The 20,228-nt window shown below is 34.5% G+C and overlaps 11 non-coding genes across 11 annotated transcripts; 5 read left to right on the plus strand and 6 right to left on the minus strand.

Moving 5' to 3' along the window:
* Positions 1-482: 482 nt before the first annotated feature.
* On the minus strand, positions 483-575 carry TRNAI-UAU (transfer RNA isoleucine (anticodon UAU)). Its single transcript is given in 2 exon segments — positions 483-518; positions 538-575. It is a non-coding gene; the product is annotated as a tRNA-Ile (tRNA).
* A 381-nt stretch (positions 576-956) lies between these two features.
* On the plus strand, positions 957-1,038 carry TRNAS-AGA (transfer RNA serine (anticodon AGA)). Its single transcript has one exon. It is a non-coding gene; the product is annotated as a tRNA-Ser (tRNA).
* Positions 1,039-5,427: 4,389 nt separating this feature from the next.
* On the minus strand, positions 5,428-5,520 carry TRNAI-UAU (transfer RNA isoleucine (anticodon UAU)). The gene is given in 2 exon segments: positions 5,428-5,463; positions 5,483-5,520. It is a non-coding gene; the product is annotated as a tRNA-Ile (tRNA).
* Positions 5,521-5,901: 381 nt separating this feature from the next.
* Positions 5,902-5,983, plus strand: TRNAS-AGA (transfer RNA serine (anticodon AGA)). Its single transcript has one exon. It is a non-coding gene; the product is annotated as a tRNA-Ser (tRNA).
* A 3,881-nt stretch (positions 5,984-9,864) lies between these two features.
* TRNAI-UAU (transfer RNA isoleucine (anticodon UAU)) lies at positions 9,865-9,957 on the minus strand. Its single transcript is given in 2 exon segments — positions 9,865-9,900; positions 9,920-9,957. It is a non-coding gene; the product is annotated as a tRNA-Ile (tRNA).
* Positions 9,958-12,396: 2,439 nt separating this feature from the next.
* Positions 12,397-12,489, minus strand: TRNAI-UAU (transfer RNA isoleucine (anticodon UAU)). Its single transcript is given in 2 exon segments — positions 12,397-12,432; positions 12,452-12,489. It is a non-coding gene; the product is annotated as a tRNA-Ile (tRNA).
* Positions 12,490-12,870: 381 nt separating this feature from the next.
* TRNAS-AGA (transfer RNA serine (anticodon AGA)) lies at positions 12,871-12,952 on the plus strand. The gene has a single exon. It is a non-coding gene; the product is annotated as a tRNA-Ser (tRNA).
* Positions 12,953-15,693: 2,741 nt separating this feature from the next.
* Positions 15,694-15,786, minus strand: TRNAI-UAU (transfer RNA isoleucine (anticodon UAU)). The gene is given in 2 exon segments: positions 15,694-15,729; positions 15,749-15,786. It is a non-coding gene; the product is annotated as a tRNA-Ile (tRNA).
* Positions 15,787-16,167: 381 nt separating this feature from the next.
* Positions 16,168-16,249, plus strand: TRNAS-AGA (transfer RNA serine (anticodon AGA)). The gene has a single exon. It is a non-coding gene; the product is annotated as a tRNA-Ser (tRNA).
* Positions 16,250-18,990: 2,741 nt separating this feature from the next.
* Positions 18,991-19,083, minus strand: TRNAI-UAU (transfer RNA isoleucine (anticodon UAU)). The gene is given in 2 exon segments: positions 18,991-19,026; positions 19,046-19,083. It is a non-coding gene; the product is annotated as a tRNA-Ile (tRNA).
* Positions 19,084-19,464: 381 nt separating this feature from the next.
* On the plus strand, positions 19,465-19,546 carry TRNAS-AGA (transfer RNA serine (anticodon AGA)). The gene has a single exon. It is a non-coding gene; the product is annotated as a tRNA-Ser (tRNA).
* Positions 19,547-20,228: the final 682 nt, after the last annotated feature.

The following is a 20,228-nucleotide window of genomic DNA, read 5'->3' on the forward strand; positions in this document are numbered from 1 at the left end:
AGAGGTGAGAAGTGGATTACATATGGTGAGCAAGATATAAATGTGAGAGGTGAATAGTTGGGGTAAGAAGGGGGGATAGGCTGACCCTTACTTAGTACAGATAGACAGGGTGCTCATTAAAGATAGCCTTTTTAGGATATATAAATCTGGAAAAATATGTATCCTCTAGACCCAAATAATGAGTAGCATTGGCTCCACTGGGGTATTTTGGTTTGAAAAAAGGAAGAATATGCTTGGAAAGCTCTCATTTTTAAAATGTTTTTAAATCATACATCATCAATTACAAATATCTTCTTGCCCACATTGAGACACCTATTGTATTTGACTGCTTTACATTCGCTCCAATGTAAGCCAAATAGGAAAATGAGGAAATGTTGTTTTTTATGTAAAAGATTACATTTAGCAATTTACATCCATAGGCCTTTTATTTAACATTGTATACATTCAAACAATGCTATTGCTTGATGAAACAAAAAAGGATATGTTCCAGGTGAGGCTTGAACTCACAACCTCGGCATAGCTTAGCACGTACTGCCATATAAGTACCGCGCGCTAACCGATTGCGCCACTGGAGCACATGCCTGTAATTTTTCTATGTTCTTGTTGCCCCAATTGTCCTCCAAATCTGCTCTTTTAATCTCTGACATCCAAGTTAGATCATTTTCTCTTTACTCCTTTTAACCCCTTTTCTTTTTTTTCTGCCTCAGATCTGTTTCATACTGTACATTGAATGTGGTTAACAAAAAGTATTTCTCGTCATTGTTCAAAAACCCAATAGCAGCAACATTTTACAAAGATAATGTTGTTTAAACAATGTGTACAAACAAGTCATGTATTTCTCTTTATGAAAATATTCTCAAGGTTATTTGGTTCATATTGGTCATCATTCAAAAGTGAGTGTTACCCATATCCACTCAAAAGCCATCTGTGTGACTGAATTCAGTGCTACCAGCTATGTAGTCATGGCCGAGTGGTTAAGGCGATGGACTAGAAATCCATTGGGGTTTCCCCGCGCAGGTTCAAATCCTGCTGACTACGTTGAATTTTTCAGTGGTTAAGTGTTATTAAAAACTTCACTGCACTTTTCATTTTGTTTGTATCTGCTTGGCAAAGCAATCTTTACTTACTGGAATATGTGGCACATTAAAGAAGAAAACACTCTGAATTCTTCAAACATTTCCCAAGTTATACATTTTAGGGTGCTGATGGCTGTAAAACATTTAATAAAGGACTCCATTTCAATAAATGCATTGTCTTCTATTGATAAGTATCTCTATGCTGCAACATAGTGCTAAGAGGTCATTTGTGTGCAATACTTTGCACAACATAAAATAGAGGAGAAACGATTTACCCCTACAGAAAAAACTTAAGGTGACAGAGGATAATGAGCACTTTAGTGTGAGAGTGAGGGAATTCTTCCACTTTATATTTACAGATAATATTTGACTTCTTCATAATGACTGTGCTAAGTACTGCATGTATTGGGATGTGTACATTCTTTACAGTCTGCCAAAACTATATTGTTTAAATATAATGGGAATAATCAATGTTATAGTTCAACTGCTTATCACATAAATAGCTTTTTGTTATGAAAAAACATTTGTAATGTTTTATTGTTATCATTCACAAAAGCTAAGCAGGGCTTTCTAAACCTGTTGAAGAAAAAAACAACTTAGCTTGAATTTTACTGAAAATGGTCATTAATGTATGTAATAATTGTACTATGACTTCCTGAAGTTTACAGAAAATTAAGACATTAATCAAATGTAAACTTTATGGAATCTTTTGTGAAACAGAATTATTCTCATTAAGAACAAATGTACTTCGTACTTTGATATTAAATTCAGAGACAGAACATTTTATATTAAAATCAGATTTAATGTTTTTGGGGCGTTCAATATGATCTTATAGGGGTTCTGTATGTTTTTGTCTTGCAGATAAAGAATATTGAATACCTAATTCTTGGACATGTTTATTTTGTTGATACTTTTGCCATAGTCTGCATATTCATAGTTCCCTCTAGATACCAAAGAGATCAATGTTGATATCCCTCCACCCTTTGTATGTCAAAATTGATCAAAAAACATGATTTTTTGAGTGAGTTGCAAAGTTCAAATGTGTTGGAATATTTTATTCTATGCTTAAGGCATTTAAAATATCTTTAATATTAACATCAAGCCTTGTTCCTTCATATTTACTTTCACTGTGTGTTACTCAAATATTCAATGTTGTTTTAGCACGTTATCCTTTAGCTTGCTATGTAATTGGCAAAAAAAAGAAGATTCTTTATTCCTCTTCTATGTTGTCATTTATGATTGCCCACTCTGATAAAGCATAAAGCATAAAGCACGTAAAACTGAAAGAAAAGATGGTCGTACATGCAAAACTTCTTTCAGCACTCTTGGTTTCTCCCACATACAAGATCCACTCGCCTATAGCAATAAGATAATTTATTAAATTGAAGACTCTGGTGAAATAGCATGGGGTTGTGCTACAGTGAGGATTAACTCTTAAGTGGAATTTATACTTGTTTGGATTTAAAAACGTAGAAAAACATAAACCGCGGGTGACGCCGGCATGAATGCAACATGAAAGCGGTATGAATGCGGCATGAACGTGGTGAAGTGCGGTGAAGTGCGTGGCATTCGGAAAAAATTCCCGAAAAAAGTTGGAGATGTTGGAGAATAAAAGGGGCTGCGGCTGTATAGCAAAAAGATAATTTATTAAATTGAAGACTGGTGAAATAGCATGGGGTTGTGCTACAGTGAGGATTAACTCTTAAGAGGGATTTATACTTGTTTGGATTTAAAAACAAAACGTAGAAAGCTTTTGTTCCACCACCGCCATTCAGATGCAAATTGTGTTTGAAAAAATATTTCTGGCTTGATTGAAAAGTAGAATGTGGCTTTGCTAGGGTGAATTTTAACTCTTACTGGGGTTTTGTATTGAGTTCAGATTCGTTTATTAATCATTCTCAGGAGGTAGGTGGAGGAAATGTAATAACTACAGATTATGAGAGAGGTGAGAAGTGGATTACATATGGTGAGCAAGATATAAATGTGAGAGGTAAATAGTTGGGGTAAGAAGGGGGGATAGGCTGACCCTTACTTAGTACAGATAGACAGGGTGCTCATTAAAGATAGCCTTTTTAGCCATTTCAATAAATGCATTGTCTTCTATTGATAAGTATCTCTATGCTGCAACATAGTGCTAAGAGGTCATTTGTGTGCAATACTTTGCACAACATAAAATAGAGGAGAAACGATTTACCCCTACAGAAAAAACTTAAGGTGACAGAGGATAATGAGCACTTTAGTGTGAGAGTGAGGGAATTCTTCCACTTTATATTTACAGATAATATTTGACTTCTTCATAATGACTGTGCTAAGTACTGCATGTATTGGGATGTGTACATTCTTTACAGTCTGCCAAAACTATATTGTTTAAATATAATGGGAATAATCAATGTTATAGTTCAACTGCTTATCACACTTCAGTATAAATAGCTTTTTGTTATGAAAAAACATTTGTAATGTTTTATTGTTATCATTCACAAAAGCTAAGCAGGGCTTTCTAAACCTGTTGAAGAAAAAAACAACTTAGCTTGAATTTTACTGAAAATGGTCATTAATGTATGTAATAATTGTACTATGACTTCCTGAAGTTTACAGAAAATTAAGACATTAATCAAATGTAAACTTTATGGAATCTTTTGTGAAACAGAATTATTCTCATTAAGAACAAATGTACTACGTACTTTGATATTAAATTCAGAGACAGAACATTTTATATTAAAATCAGATTTAATGTTTTTGGGGCGTTCAATATGATCTTATAGGGGTTCTGTATGTTTTTGTCTTGCAGATAAAGAATATTGAATACCTAATTCTTGGACATGTTTATTTTGTTGATACTTTTGCCATAGTCTGCATATTCATAGTTCCCTCTAGATACCAAAGAGATCAATGTTGATATCCCTCCACCCTTTGTATGTCAAAATTGATCAAAAAACATGATTTTTTTGAGTGAGTTGCAAAGTTCAAATGTGTTGGAATATTTTATTCTATGCTTAAGGCATTTAAAATATCTTTAATATTAACATCAAGCCTTGTTCCTTCATATTTACTTTCACTGTGTGTTACTCAAATATTCAATGTTGTTTTAGCATGTTATCCTTTAGCTTGCTATGTAATTGGCAAAAAAAAGAAGATTCTTTATTCCTCTTCTATGTTGTCATTTATGATTGCCCACTCTGATAAAGCATAAAGCATAAAGCACGTAAAACTGAAAGAAAAGATGGTCGTACATGCAAAACTTCTTTCAGCACTCTTGGTTTCTCCCACATACAAGATCCACTCGCCTATAGCAATAAGATAATTTATTAAATTGAAGACTCTGGTGAAATAGCATGGGGTTGTGCTACAGTGAGGATTAACTCTTAAGTGGAATTTATACTTGTTTGGATTTAAAAACGTAGAAAAACATAAACCGCGGGTGACGCCGGCATGAATGCAACATGAAAGCGGTATGAATGCGGCATGAACGTGGTGAAGTGCGGTGAAGTGCGTGGCATTCGCAAAAAATTCCCGAAAAAAGTTGGAGATGTTGGAGAATAAAAGGGGCTGCGGCTGTATAGCAAAAAGATAATTTATTAAATTGAAGACTGGTGAAATAGCATGGGGTTGTGCTACAGTGAGGATTAACTCTTAAGAGGGATTTATACTTGTTTGGATTTAAAAACAAAACGTAGAAAGCTTTTGTTCCACCACCGCCATTCAGATGCAAATTGTGTTTGAAAAAATATTTCTGGCTTGATTGAAAAGTAGAATGTGGCTTTGCTAGGGTGAATTTTAACTCTTACTGGGGTTTTGTATTGAGTTCAGATTTGTTTATTAATCATTCTCAGGAGGTAGGTGGAGGAAATGTAATAACTACAGATTATGAGAGAGGTGAGAAGTGGATTACATATGGTGAGCAAGATATAAATGTGAGAGGTGAATAGTTGGGGTAAGAAGGGGGGATAGGCTGACCCTTACTTAGTACAGATAGACAGGGTGCTCATTAAAGATAGCCTTTTTAGGATATATAAATCTGGAAAAATATGTATCCTCTAGACCCAAATAATGAGTAGCATTGGCTCCACTGGGGTATTTTGGTTTGAAAAAAGGAAGAATAAGCTTGGAAAGCTCTCATTTTTAAAATGTTTTTAAATCATACATCATCAATTACAAATATCTTCTTGCCCACATTGAGACACCTATTGTATTTGACTGCTTTACATTCGCTCCAATGTAAGCCAAATAGGAAAATGAGGAAATGTTGTTTTTTATGTAAAAGATTACATTTAGCAATTTACATCCATAGGCCTTTTATTTAACATTGTATACATTCAAACAATGCTATTGCTTGATGAAACAAAGAAGGATATGTTCCAGGTGAGGCTTGAACTCACAACCTCGGCATAGCTTAGCACGTACTGCCATATAAGTACCGCGCGCTAACCGATTGCGCCACTGGAGCACATGCCTGTAATTTTTCTATGTTCTTGTTGCCCCAATTGTCCTCCAAATCTGCTCTTTTAATCTCTGACATCCAAGTTAGATCATTTTCTCTTTACTCCTTTTAACCCCTTTTCTTTTTTTTCTGCCTCAGATCTGTTTCATACTGTACATTGAATGTGGTTAACAAAAAGTATTTCTCGTCATTGTTCAAAAACCCAATAGCAGCAACATTTTACAAAGATAATGTTGTTTAAACAATGTGTACAAACAAGTCATGTATTTCTCTTTATGAAAATATTCTCAAGGTTATTTGGTTCATATTGGTCATCATTCAAAAGTGAGTGTTACCCATATCCACTCAAAAGCCATCTGTGTGACTGAATTCAGTGCTACCAGCTATGTAGTCATGGCCGAGTGGTTAAGGCGATGGACTAGAAATCCATTGGGGTTTCCCCGCGCAGGTTCAAATCCTGCTGACTACGTTGACTTTTTCAGTGGTTAAGTGTTATTAAAAACTTCACTGCACTTTTCATTTTGTTTGTATCTGCTTGGCAAAGCAATCTTTACTTACTGGAATATGTGGCACATTAAAGAAGAAAACACTCTGAATTCTTCAAACATTTCCCAAGTTATACATTTTAGGGTGCTGATGGCTGTAAAACATTTAATAAAGGACTCCATTTCAATAAATGCATTGTCTTCTATTGATAAGTATCTCTATGCTGCAACATAGTGCTAAGAGGTCATTTGTGTGCAATACTTTGCACAACATAAAATAGAGGAGAAACGATTTACCCCTACAGAAAAAACTTAAGGTGACAGAGGATAATGAGCACTTTAGTGTGAGAGTGAGGGAATTCTTCCACTTTATATTTACAGATAATATTTGACTTCTTCATAATGACTGTGCTAAGTACTGCATGTATTGGGATGTGTACATTCTTTACAGTCTGCCAAAACTATATTGTTTAAATATAATGGGAATAATCAATGTTATAGTTCAACTGCTTATCACACTTCAGCACAAATAGCTTTTTGTTATGAAAAAACATTTGTAATGTTTTATTGTTTTCATTCACAAAAGCTAAGCAGGGATTTCTAAACCTGTTGAAGAAAAAAACAACTTAGCTTGAATTTTACTGAAAATGGTCATTAATGTATGTAATAATTGTACTATGACTTCCTGAAGTTTACAGAAAATTAAGACATTAATCAAATGTAAACTTTATGGAATCTTTTGTGAAACAGAATTATTCTCATTAAGAACAAATGTACTTCGTACTTTGATATTAAATTCAGAGACAGAACATTTTATATTAAAATCAGATTTAATGTTTTTGGGGCGTTCAATATGATCTTATAGGGGTTCTGTATGTTTTTGTCTTGCAGATAAAGAATATTGAATACCTAATTCTTGGACATGTTTATTTTGTTGATACTTTTGCCATAGTCTGCATATTCATAGTTCTCTCTAGATACCAAAGAGATCAATGTTGATATCCCTCCACCCTTTGTATGTCAAAATTGATCAAAAAACATGATTTTTTGTGTGAGTTGCAAAGTTCAAATGTGTTGGAATATTTTATTCTATGCTTAAGGCATTTAAAATATCTTTAATATTAACATCAAGCCTTGTTCCTTCATATTTACTTTCACTGTGTGTTACTCAAATATTCAATGTTGTTTTAGCATGTTATCCTTTAGCTTGCTATGTAATTGGCAAAAAAAAGAAGATTCTTTATTCCTCTTCTATGTTGTCATTTATGATTGCCCACTCTGATAAAGCATAAAGCATAAAGCACGTAAAACTGAAAGAAAAGATGGTCGTACATGCAAAACTTCTTTCAGCACTCTTGGTTTCTCCCACATACACGATCCACTCGCCTATAGCAATAAGATAATTTATTAAATTGAAGACCCTGGTGAAATAGCATGGGGTTGTGCTACAGTGAGGATTAACTCTTAAGTGGAATTTATACTTGTTTGGATTTAAAAACGTAGAAAAACATAAACCGCGGGTGACGCCGGCATGAATGCAACATGAAAGCGGTATGAATGCGGCATGAACGTGGTGAAGTGCGGTGAAGTGCGTGGCATTCGCAAAAAATTCCCGAAAAAAGTTGGAGATGTTGGAGAATAAAAGGGGCTGCGGCTGTATAGCAAAAAGATAATTTATTAAATTGAAGACTGGTGAAATAGCATGGGGTTGTGCTACAGTGAGGATTAACTCTTAAGAGGATAATGAGCACTTTAGTGTGAGAGTGAGGGAATTCTTCCACTTTATATTTACAGATAATATTTGACTTCTTCATAATGACTGTGCCATATACTGCATGTATTGGGATGTGTACATTCTTTACAGTCTGCCAAAACTATATTGTTTAAATATAATGGGAATAATCAATGTTATAGTTCAACTGCTTATCACACTTCAGCACAAATAGCTTTTTGTTATGAAAAAACATTTGTAATGTTTTATTGTTTTCATTCACAAAAGCTAAGCAGGGATTTCTAAACCTGTTGAAGAAAAAAACAACTTAGCTTGAATTTTACTGAAAATGGTCATTAATGTATGTAATAATTGTACTATGACTTCCTGAAGTTTACAGAAAATTAAGACATTAATCAAATGTAAACTTTATGGAATCTTTTGTGAAACAGAATTATTCTCATTAAGAACAAATGTACTTCGTACTTTCATATTAAATTCAGAGACAGAACATTTTATATTAAAATCAGATTTAATGTTTTTGGGGCGTTCAATATGATCTTATAGGGGTTCTGTATGTTTTTGTCTTGCAGATAAAGAATATTGAATACCTAATTCTTGGACATGTTTATTTTGTTGATACTTTTGCCATAGTCTGCATATTCATAGTTCCCTCTAGATACCAAAGAGATCAATGTTGATATCCCTCCACCCTTTGTATGTCAAAATTGATCAAAAAACATGATTTTTTGAGTGAGTTGCAAAGTTCAAATGTGTTGGAATATTTTATTCTATGCTTAAGGCATTTAAAATATCTTTAATATTAACATCAAGCCTTGTTCCTTCATATTTACTTTCACTGTGTGTTACTCAAATATTCAATGTTGTTTTAGCATGGTATCCTTTAGCTTGCTATGTAATTGGCAAAAAAAAGAAGATTCTTTATTCCTCTTCTATGTTGTCATTTATGATTGCCCACTCTGATAAAGCATAAAGCATAAAGCACGTAAAACTGAAAGAAAAGATGGTCGTACATGCAAAACTTCTTTCAGCACTCTTGGTTTCTCCCACATACACGATCCACTCGCCTATAGCAATAAGATAATTTATTAAATTGAAGACTCTGGTGAAATAGCATGGGGTTGTGCTACAGTGAGGATTAACTCTTAAGTGGAATTTATACTTGTTTGGATTTAAAAACGTAGAAAAACATAAACCGCGGGTGACGCCGGCATGAATGCAACATGAAAGCGGTATGAATGCGGCATGAACGTGGTGAAGTGCGGTGAAGTGCGTGGCATTCGCAAAAAAATCCCGAAAAAAGTTGGAGATGTTGGAGAATAAAAGGGGCTGCGGCTGTATAGCAAAAAGATAATTTATTAAATTGAAGACTGGTGAAATAGCATGGGGTTGTGCTACAGTGAGGATTAACTCTTAAGAGGGATTTATACTTGTTTGGATTTAAAAACAAAATGTAGAAAGCTTTTGTTCCACCACCGCCATTCAGATGCAAATTGTGTTTGAAAAAATATTTCTGGCTTGATTGAAAAGTAGAATGTTTCTTTGCTAGGGTGAATTTTAACTCTTACTGGGGTTTTGTATTGAGTTCAGATTTGTTTATTAATCATTCTCAGGAGGTAGGTGGAGGAAATGTAATAACTACAGATTATGAGAGAGGTGAGAAGTGGATTACATATGGTGAGCAAGATATAAATGTGAGAGGTGAATAGTTGGGGTAAGAAGGGGGGATAAGCTGACCCTTACTTAGTACAGATAGACAGGGTGCTCATTAAAGATAGCCTTTTTAGGATATATAAATCTGGAAAAATATGTATCCTCTAGACCCAAATAATGAGTAGCATTGGCTCCACTGGGGTATTTTGGTTTGAAAAAAGGAAGAATATGCTTGGAAAGCTCTCATTTTAAAAAAAAATTAAATCATACATCATCAATTACAAATATCTTCTTGCCCACATTGAGACACCTATTGTATTTGACTGCTTTACATTCGCTCCAATGTAAGCCAAATAGGAAAATGAGGAAATGTTGTTTTTTATGTAAAAGATTACATTTAGCAATTTACATCCATAGGCCTTTTATTTAACATTGTATACATTCAAACAATGCTATTGCTTGATGAAACAAAAAAGGATATGTTCCAGGTGAGGCTTGAACTCACAACCTCGGCATAGCTTAGCACGTACTGCCATATAAGTACCGCGCGCTAACCGATTGCGCCACTGGAGCACACGATTTACCCCTACAGAAAAAACTTAAGGTGACAGAGGATAATGAGCACTTTAGTGTGAGATTGAGGGAATTCTTCCACTTTATATTTACAGAAAATATTTGACTTCTTCATAATGACTGTGCTAAGTACTGCATGTATTGGGATGTGTACATTCTTTACAGTCTGCCAAAACTATATTGTTTAAATATAATGGGAATAATCAATGTTATAGTTCAACTGCTTATCACACTTCAGCACAAATAGCTTTTTGTTATGAAAAAACATTTGTAATGTTTTATTGTTTTCATTCACAAAAGCTAAGCAGGGATTTCTAAACCTGTTGAAGAAAAAAACAACTTAGCTTGAATTTTACTGAAAATGGTCATTAATGTATGTAATAATTGTACTATGACTTCCTGAAGTTTACAGAAAATTAAGACATTAATCAAATGTAAACTTTATGGAATCTTTTGTGAAACAGAATTATTCTCATTAAGAACAAATGTACTTCGTACTTTCATATTAAATTCAGAGACAGAACATTTTATATTAAAATCAGATTTAATGTTTTTGGGGCGTTCAATATGATCTTATAGGGGTTCTGTATGTTTTTGTCTTGCAGATAAAGAATATTGAATACCTAATTCTTGGACATGTTTATTTTGTTGATACTTTTGCCATAGTCTGCATATTCATAGTTCCCTCTAGATACCAAAGAGATCAATGTTGATATCCCTCCACCCTTTGTATGTCAAAATTGATCAAAAAACATGATTTTTTGAGTGAGTTGCAAAGTTCAAATGTGTTGGAATATTTTATTCTATGCTTAAGGCATTTAAAATATCTTTAATATTAACATCAAGCCTTGTTCCTTCATATTTACTTTCACTGTGTGTTACTCAAATATTCAATGTTGTTTTAGCATGGTATCCTTTAGCTTGCTATGTAATTGGCAAAAAAAAGAAGATTCTTTATTCCTCTTCTATGTTGTCATTTATGATTGCCCACTCTGATAAAGCATAAAGCATAAAGCACGTAAAACTGAAAGAAAAGATGGTCGTACATGCAAAACTTCTTTCAGCACTCTTGGTTTCTCCCACATACACGATCCACTCGCCTATAGCAATAAGATAATTTATTAAATTGAAGACTCTGGTGAAATAGCATGGGGTTGTGCTACAGTGAGGATTAACTCTTAAGTGGAATTTATACTTGTTTGGATTTAAAAACGTAGAAAAACATAAACCGCGGGTGACGCCGGCATGAATGCAACATGAAAGCGGTATGAATGCGGCATGAACGTGGTGAAGTGCGGTGAAGTGCGTGGCATTCGCAAAAAAATCCCGAAAAAAGTTGGAGATGTTGGAGAATAAAAGGGGCTGCGGCTGTATAGCAAAAAGATAATTTATTAAATTGAAGACTGGTGAAATAGCATGGGGTTGTGCTACAGTGAGGATTAACTCTTAAGAGGGATTTATACTTGTTTGGATTTAAAAACAAAACGTAGAAAAACATCAACTGCGGGTGACGCAGGCATGAATGCAACATGAAAGCGGTATGAATGCGGCATGAACGTGGTGAAGTGTGGTGAAGTGCGTGGCATTCGGAAAAAATTCCCGAAAAAAGTTGGAGATGTTGGAGAATAAAAGGGGCTGCGGCTGTATAGCAAAAAGATAATTTATTAAATTGAAGACTGGTGAAATAGCATGGGGTTGTGCTACAGTGAGGATTAACTCTTAAGAGGGATTTATACTTGTTTGGATTTAAAAACAAAATGTAGAAAGCTTTTGTTCCACCACCGCCATTCAGATGCAAATTGTGTTTGAAAAAATATTTCTGGCTTGATTGAAAAGTAGAATGTGGCTTTGCTAGGGTGAATTTTAACTCTTAATGGGGTTTTGTATTGAGTTCAGATTTGTTTATTAATCATTCTCAGGAGGTAGGTGGAGGAAATGTAATAACTACAGATTATGAGAGAGGTGAGAAGTGGATTACATATGGCGAGCAAGATATAAATGTGAGAGGTGAATAGTTGGGGTAAGAAGGGGGGATAGGCTGACCCTTACTTAGTACAGATAGACAGGGTGCTCATTAAAGATAGCCTTTTTAGGATATATAAATCTGGAAAAATATGTATCCTCTAGACCCAAATAATGAGTAGCATTGGCTCCACTGGGGTATTTTGCTTTGAAAAAAGGAAGAATATGCTTGGACAGCTCTCATTTTTTAATTTTTTTAAATCATACATCATCAATTACAAATATCTTTTTGCCCACATTGAGACACCTATTGTATTTGACTGCTTTACATTCGCTCCAATGTAAGCCAAATAGGAAAATGACGAAAAGTTGTTTTTTATGTAAAAGATTACATTTAGCAATTTACATCCATAGGCCTTTTATTTAACATTGTATACATTCAAACAATGCTATTGCTTGATGAAACAAAAAAGGATATGTTCCAGGTGAGGCTTGAACTCACAACCTCGGCATAGCTTAGCACGTACTGCCATATAAGTACCGCGCGCTAACCGATTGCGCCACTGGAGCACATGCCTGTAATTTTTCTATGTTCTTGTTGCCCCAATTGTCCTCCAAATCTGCTCTTTTAATCTCTGACATCCAAGTTAGATCATTTTCTCTTTACTCCTTTTAACCCCTTTTCTTTTTTTTCTGCCTCAGATCTGTTTCATACTGTACATTGAATGTGGTTAACAAAAAGTATTTCTCGTCATTGTTCAAAAACCCAATAGCAGCAACATTTTACAAAGATAATGTTGTTTAAACAATGTGTACAAACAAGTCATGTATTTCTCTTTATGAAAATATTCTCAAGGTTATTTGGTTCATATTGGTCATCATTCAAAAGTGAGTGTTACCCATATCCACTCAAAAGCCATCTGTGTGACTGAATTCAGTGCTACCAGCTATGTAGTCATGGCCGAGTGGTTAAGGCGATGGACTAGAAATCCATTGGGGTTTCCCCGCGCAGGTTCAAATCCTGCTGACTACGTTGACTTTTTCAGTGGTTAAGTGTTATTAAAAACTTCACTGCACTTTTCATTTTGTTTGTATCTGCTTGGCAAAGCAATCTTTACTTACTGGAATATGTGGCACATTAAAGAAGAAAACACTCTGAATTCTTCAAACATTTCCCAAGTTATACATTTTAGGGTACTGATGGCTGTAAAACATTTAATAAAGGACTCCATTTCAATAAATGCATTGTCTTCTATTGATAAGTATCTCTATGCTGCAACATAGTGCTAAGAGGTCATTTGTGTGCAATACTTTGCACAACATAAAATAGAGGAGAAACGATTTACCCCTACAGAAAAAACTTAAGGTGACAGAGGATAATGAGCACTTTAGTGTGAGAGTGAGGGAATTCTTCCACTTTATATTTACAGATAATATTTGACTTCTTCATAATGACTGTGCTAAGTACTGCATGTATTGGGATGTGTACATTCTTTACAGTCTGCCAAAACTATATTGTTTAAATATAATGGGAATAATCAATGTTATAGTTCAACTGCTTATCACACTTCAGTATAAATAGCTTTTTGTTATGAAAAAACATTTGTAATGTTTTATTGTTATCATTCACAAAAGCTAAGCAGGGCTTTCTAAACCTGTTGAAGAAAAAAACAACTTAGCTTGAATTTTACTGAAAATGGTCATTAATGTATGTAATAATTGTACTATGACTTCCTGAAGTTTACAGAAAATTAAGACATTAATCAAATGTAAACTTTATGGAATCTTTTGTGAAACAGAATTATTCTCATTAAGAACAAATGTACTTCGTACTTTGATATTAAATTCAGAGACAGAACATTTTATATTAAAATCAGATTTAATGTTTTTGGGGCGTTCAATATGATCTTATAGGGGTTCTGTATGTTTTTGTCTTGCAGATAAAGAATATTGAATACCTAATTCTTGGACATGTTTATTTTGTTGATACTTTTGCCATAGTCTGCATATTCATAGTTCCCCCTAGATACCAAAGAGATCAATGTTGATATCCCTCCACCCTTTGTATGTTAAAATTGATCAAAAAACATGATTTTTTGAGTGAGTTGCAAAGTTCAAATGTGTTGGAATATTTTATTCTATGCTTAAGGCATTTAAAATATCTTTAATATTAACATCAAGCCTTGTTCCTTCATATTTACTTTCACTGTGTGTTACTCAAATATTCAATGTTGTTTTAGCATGTTATCCTTTAGCTTGCTATGTAATTGGCAAAAAAAAGAAGATTCTTTATTCCTCTTCTATGTTGTCATTTATGATTGCCCACTCTGATAAAGCATAAAGCATAAAGCACGTAAAACTGAAAGAAAAGATGGTCGTACATGCAAAACTTCTTTCAGCACTCTTGGTTTCTCCCACATACAAGATCCACTCGCCTATAGCAATAAGATAATTTATTAAATTGAAGACTCTGGTGAAATAGCATGGGGTTGTGCTACAGTGAGGATTAACTCTTAAGTGGAATTTATACTTGTTTGGATTTAAAAACGTAGAAAAACATAAACCGCGGGTGACGCCGGCATGAATGCAACATGAAAGCGGTATGAATGCGGCATGAACGTGGTGAAGTGCGGTGAAGTGCGTGGCATTCGGAAAAAATTCCCGAAAAAAGTTGGAGATGTTGGAGAATAAAAGGGGCTGCGGCTGTATAGCAAAAAGATAATTTATTAAATTGAAGACTGGTGAAATAGCATGGGGTTGTGCTACAGTGAGGATTAACTCTTAAGAGGGATTTATACTTGTTTGGATTTAAAAACAAAACGTAGAAAAACATCAACTGTGGGTGACGCAGGCATGAATGCAACATGAAAGCGGTATGAATGCGGCATGAACGTGGTGAAGTGCGGTGAAGTGCGTGGCATTCGGAAAAAATTCCCGAAAAAAGTTGGAGATGTTGGAGAATAAAAGGGGCTGCGGCTGTATAGCAAAAAGATAATTTATTAAATTGAAGACTGGTGAAATAGCATGGGGTTGTGCTACAGTGAGGATTAACTCTTAAGAGGGATTTATACTTGTTTGGATTTAAAAACAAAACGTAGAAAGCTTTTGTTCCACCACCGCCATTCAGATGCAAATTGTGTTTGAAAAAATATTTCTGGCTTGATTGAAAAGTAGAATGTGGCTTTGCTAGGGTGAATTTTAACTCTTACTGGGGTTTTGTATTGAGTTCAGATTTGTTTATTAATCATTCTCAGGAGGTAGGTGGAGGAAATGTAATAACTACAGATTATGAGAGAGGTGAGAAGTGGATTACATATGGTGAGCAAGATATAAATGTGAGAGGTGAATAGTTGGGGTAAGAAGGGGGGATAGGCTGACCCTTACTTAGTACAGATAGACAGGGTGCTCATTAAAGATAGCCTTTTTAGGATATATAAATCTGGAAAAATATGTATCCTCTAGACCCAAATAATGAGTAGCATTGGCTCCACTGGGGTATTTTGGTTTGAAAAAAGGAAGAATATGCTTGGAAAGCTCTCATTTTAAAAAAAATTTAAATCATACATCATCAATTAAAAATATCTTCTTGCCCACATTGAGACACCTATTGTATTTGACTGCTTTACAATCGCTCCAATGTAAGCCAAATAGGAAAATGAGGAAATGTTGTTTTTTATGTAAAAGATTACATTTAGCAATTTACATCCATAGGCCTTTTATTTAACATTGTATACATTCAAACAATGCTATTGCTTGATGAAACAAAAAAGGATATGTTCCAGGTGAGGCTTGAACTCACAACCTCGGCATAGCTTAGCACGTACTGCCATATAAGTACCGCGCGCTAACCGATTGCGCCACTGGAGCACATACCTGTAATTTTTCTATGTTCTTGTTGCCCCAATTGTCCTCCAAATCTGCTCTTTTAATCTCTGACATCCAAGTTAGATCATTTTCTCTTTACTCCTTTTAACCCCTTTTCTTTTTTTTCTGCCTCAGATCTGTTTCATACTGTACATTGAATGTGGTTAACAAAAAGTATTTCTCGTCATTGTTCAAAAACCCAATAGCAGCAACATTTTACAAAGATAATGTTGTTTAAACAATGTGTACAAACAAGTCATGTATTTCTCTTTATGAAAATATTCTCAAGGTTATTTGGTTCATATTGGTCATCATTCAAAAGTGAGTGTTACCCATATCCACTCAAAAGCCATCTGTGTGACTGAATTCAGTGCTACCAGCTATGTAGTCATGGCCGAGTGGTTAAGGCGATGGACTAGAAATCCATTGGGGTTTCCCCGCGCAGGTTCAAATCCTGCTGACTACGTTGACTTTTTCAGTGGTTAAGTGTTATTAAAAACTTCACTGCACTTTTCATTTTGTTTGTATCTGCTTGGCAAAGCAATCTTTACTTACTGGAATATGTGGCACATTAAAGAAGAAAACACTCTGAATTCTTCAAACATTTCCCAAGTTATACATTTTAGGGTACTGATGGCTGTAAAACATTTAATAAAGGACTCCATTTCAATAAATGCATTGTCTTCTATTGATAAGTATCTCTATGCTGCAACATAGTGCTAAGAGGTCATTTGTGTGCAATACTTTGCACAACATAAAATAGAGGAGAAACGATTTACCCCTACAGAAAAAACTTAAGGTGACAGAGGATAATGAGCACTTTAGTGTGAGAGTGAGGGAATTCTTCCACTTTATATTTACAGATAATATTTGACTTCTTCATAATGACTGTGCTAAGTACTGCATGTATTGGGATGTGTACATTCTTTACAGTCTGCCAAAACTATATTGTTTAAATATAATGGGAATAATCAATGTTATAATTCAACTGCTTATCACACTTCAGTATAAATAGCTTTTTGTTATGAAAAAACATTTGTAATGTTTTATTGTTATCATTCACAAAAGCTAAGCAGGGCTTTCTAAACCTGTTGAAGAAAAAAACAACTTAGCTTGAATTTTACTGAAAATGGTCATTAATGTATGTAATAATTGTACTATGACTTCCTGAAGTTTACAGAAAATTAAGACATTAATCAAATGTAAACTTTATGGAATCTTTTGTGAAACAGAATTATTCTCATTAAGAACAAATGTACTTCGTACTTTGATATTAAATTCAGAGACAGAACATTTTATATTAAAATCAGATTTAATGTTTTTGGGGCGTTCAATATGATCTTATAGGGGTTCTGTATGTTTTTGTCTTGCAGATAAAGAATATTGAATACCTAATTCTTGGACATGTTTATTTTGTTGATACTTTTGCCATAGTCTGCATATTCATAGTTCCCTCTAGATACCAAAGAGATCAATGTTGATATCCCTCCACCCTTTGTATGTCAAAATTGATCAAAAAACATGATTTTTTGAGTGAGTTGCAAAGTTCAAATGTGTTGGAATATTTTATTCTATGCTTAAGGCATTTAAAATATCTTTAATATTAACATCAAGCCTTGTTCCTTCATATTTACTTTCACTGTGTGTTACTCAAATATTCAATGTTGTTTTAGCACGTTATCCTTTAGCTTGCTATGTAATTGGCAAAAAAAAGAAGATTCTTTATTCCTCTTCTATGTTGTCATTTATGATTGCCCACTCTGATAAAGCATAAAGCATAAAGCACGTAAAACTGAAAGAAAAGATGGTCGTACATGCAAAACTTCTTTCAGCACTCTTGGTTTCTCCCACATACAAGATCCACTCGCCTATAGCAATAAGATAATTTATTAAATTGAAGACTCTGGTGAAATAGCATGGGGTTGTGCTACAGTGAGGATTAACTCTTAAGTGGAATTTATACTTGTTTGGATTTAAAAACGTAGAAAAACATAAACCGCGGGTGACGCCGGCATGAATGCAACATGAAAGCGGTATGAATGCGGCATGAACGTGGTGAAGTGCGGTGAAGTGCGTGGCATTCGGAAAAAAATCCCGAAAAAAGTTGGAGATGTTGGAGAATAAAAGGGGCTGCGGCTGTATAGCAAAAAGATAATTTATTAAATTGAAGACTGGTGAAATAGCATGGGGTTGTGCTACAGTGAGGATTAACTCTTAAGAGGGATTTATACTTGTTTGGATTTAAAAACAAAACGTAGAAAAACATCAACTGCGGGTGACGCAGGCATGAATGCAACATGAAAGCGGTATGAATGCGGCATGAACGTGGTGAAGTGCGGTGAAGTGCGTGGCATTCGGAAAAAATTCCCGAAAAAAGTTGGAGATGTTGGAGAATAAAAGGGGCTGCGGCTGTATAGCAAAAAGATAATTTATTAAATTGAAGACTGGTGAAATAGCATGGGGTTGTGCTACAGTGAGGATTAACTCTTAAGAGGGATTTATACTTGTTTGGATTTAAAAACAAAACGTAGAAAGCTTTTGTTCCACCACCGCCATTCAGATGCAAATTGTGTTTGAAAAAATATTTCTGGCTTGATTGAAAAGTAGAATGTGGCTTTGCTAGGGTGAATTTTAACTCTTACTGGGGTTTTGTATTGAGTTCAGATTTGTTTATTAATCATTCTCAGGAGGTAGGTGGAGGAAATGTAATAACTACAGATTATGAGAGAGGTGAGAAGTGGATTACATATGGTGAGCAAGATATAAATGTGAGAGGTGAATAGTTGGGGTAAGAAGGGGGGATAGGCTGACCCTTACTTAGTACAGATAGACAGGGTGCTCATTAAAGATAGCCTTTTTAGGATATATAAATCTGGAAAAATATGTATCCTCTAGACCCAAATAATGAGTAGCATTGGCTCCACTGGGGTATTTTGGTTTGAAAAAAGGAAGAATATGCTTGGAAAGCTCTCATTTTAAAAAAAATTTAAATCATACATCATCAATTAAAAATATCTTCTTGCCCACATTGAGACACCTATTGTATTTGACTGCTTTACAATCGCTCCAATGTAAGCCAAATAGGAAAATGAGGAAATGTTGTTTTTTATGTAAAAGATTACATTTAGCAATTTACATCCATAGGCCTTTTATTTAACATTGTATACATTCAAACAATGCTATTGCTTGATGAAACAAAAAAGGATATGTTCCAGGTGAGGCTTGAACTCACAACCTCGGCATAGCTTAGCACGTACTGCCATATAAGTACCGCGCGCTAACCGATTGCGCCACTGGAGCACATGCCTGTAATTTTTCTATGTTCTTGTTGCCCCAATTGTCCTCCAAATCTGCTCTTTTAATCTCTGACATCCAAGTTAGATCATTTTCTCTTTACTCCTTTTAACCCCTTTTCTTTTTTTTCTGCCTCAGATCTGTTTCATACTGTACATTGAATGTGGTTAACAAAAAGTATTTCTCGTCATTGTTCAAAAACCCAATAGCAGCAACATTTTACAAAGATAATGTTGTTTAAACAATGTGTACAAACAAGTCATGTATTTCTCTTTATGAAAATATTCTCAAGGTTATTTGGTTCATATTGGTCATCATTCAAAAGTGAGTGTTACCCATATCCACTCAAAAGCCATCTGTGTGACTGAATTCAGTGCTACCAGCTATGTAGTCATGGCCGAGTGGTTAAGGCGATGGACTAGAAATCCATTGGGGTTTCCCCGCGCAGGTTCAAATCCTGCTGACTACGTTGACTTTTTCAGTGGTTAAGTGTTATTAAACACTTCACTGCACTTTTCATTTTGTTTGTATCTGCTTGGCAAAGCAATCTTTACTTACTGGAATATGTGGCACATTAAAGAAGAAAACACTCTGAATTCTTCAAACATTTCCCAAGTTATACATTTTAGGGTGCTGATGGCTGTAAAACATTTAATAAAGGACTCCATTTCAATAAATGCATTGTCTTCTATTGATAAGTATCTCTATGCTGCAACATAGTGCTAAGAGGTCATTTGTGTGCAATACTTTGCACAACATAAAATAGAGGAGAAACGATTTACCCCTACAGAAAAAACTTAAGGTGACAGAGGATAATGAGCACTTTAGTGTGAGAGTGAGGGAATTCTTCCACTTTATATTTACAGATAATATTTGACTTCTTCATAATGACTGTGCTAAGTACTGCATGTATTGGGATGTGTACATTCTTTACAGTCTGCCAAAACTATATTGTTTAAATATAATGGGAATAATCAATGTTATAGTTCAACTGCTTATCACACTTCAGCACAAATAGCTTTTTGTTATGAAAAAACATTTGTAATGTTTTATTGTTTTCATTCACAAAAGCTAAGCAGAGATTTCTAAACCTGTTGAAGAAAAAAACAACTTAGCTTGAATTTTACTGAAAATGGTCATTAATGTATGTA

This window comes from Ascaphus truei, chromosome 15 (assembly GCF_040206685.1).
Source record: "Ascaphus truei isolate aAscTru1 chromosome 15, aAscTru1.hap1, whole genome shotgun sequence".
Classification (NCBI taxonomy): Eukaryota; Metazoa; Chordata; class Amphibia; order Anura; family Ascaphidae; genus Ascaphus; species Ascaphus truei.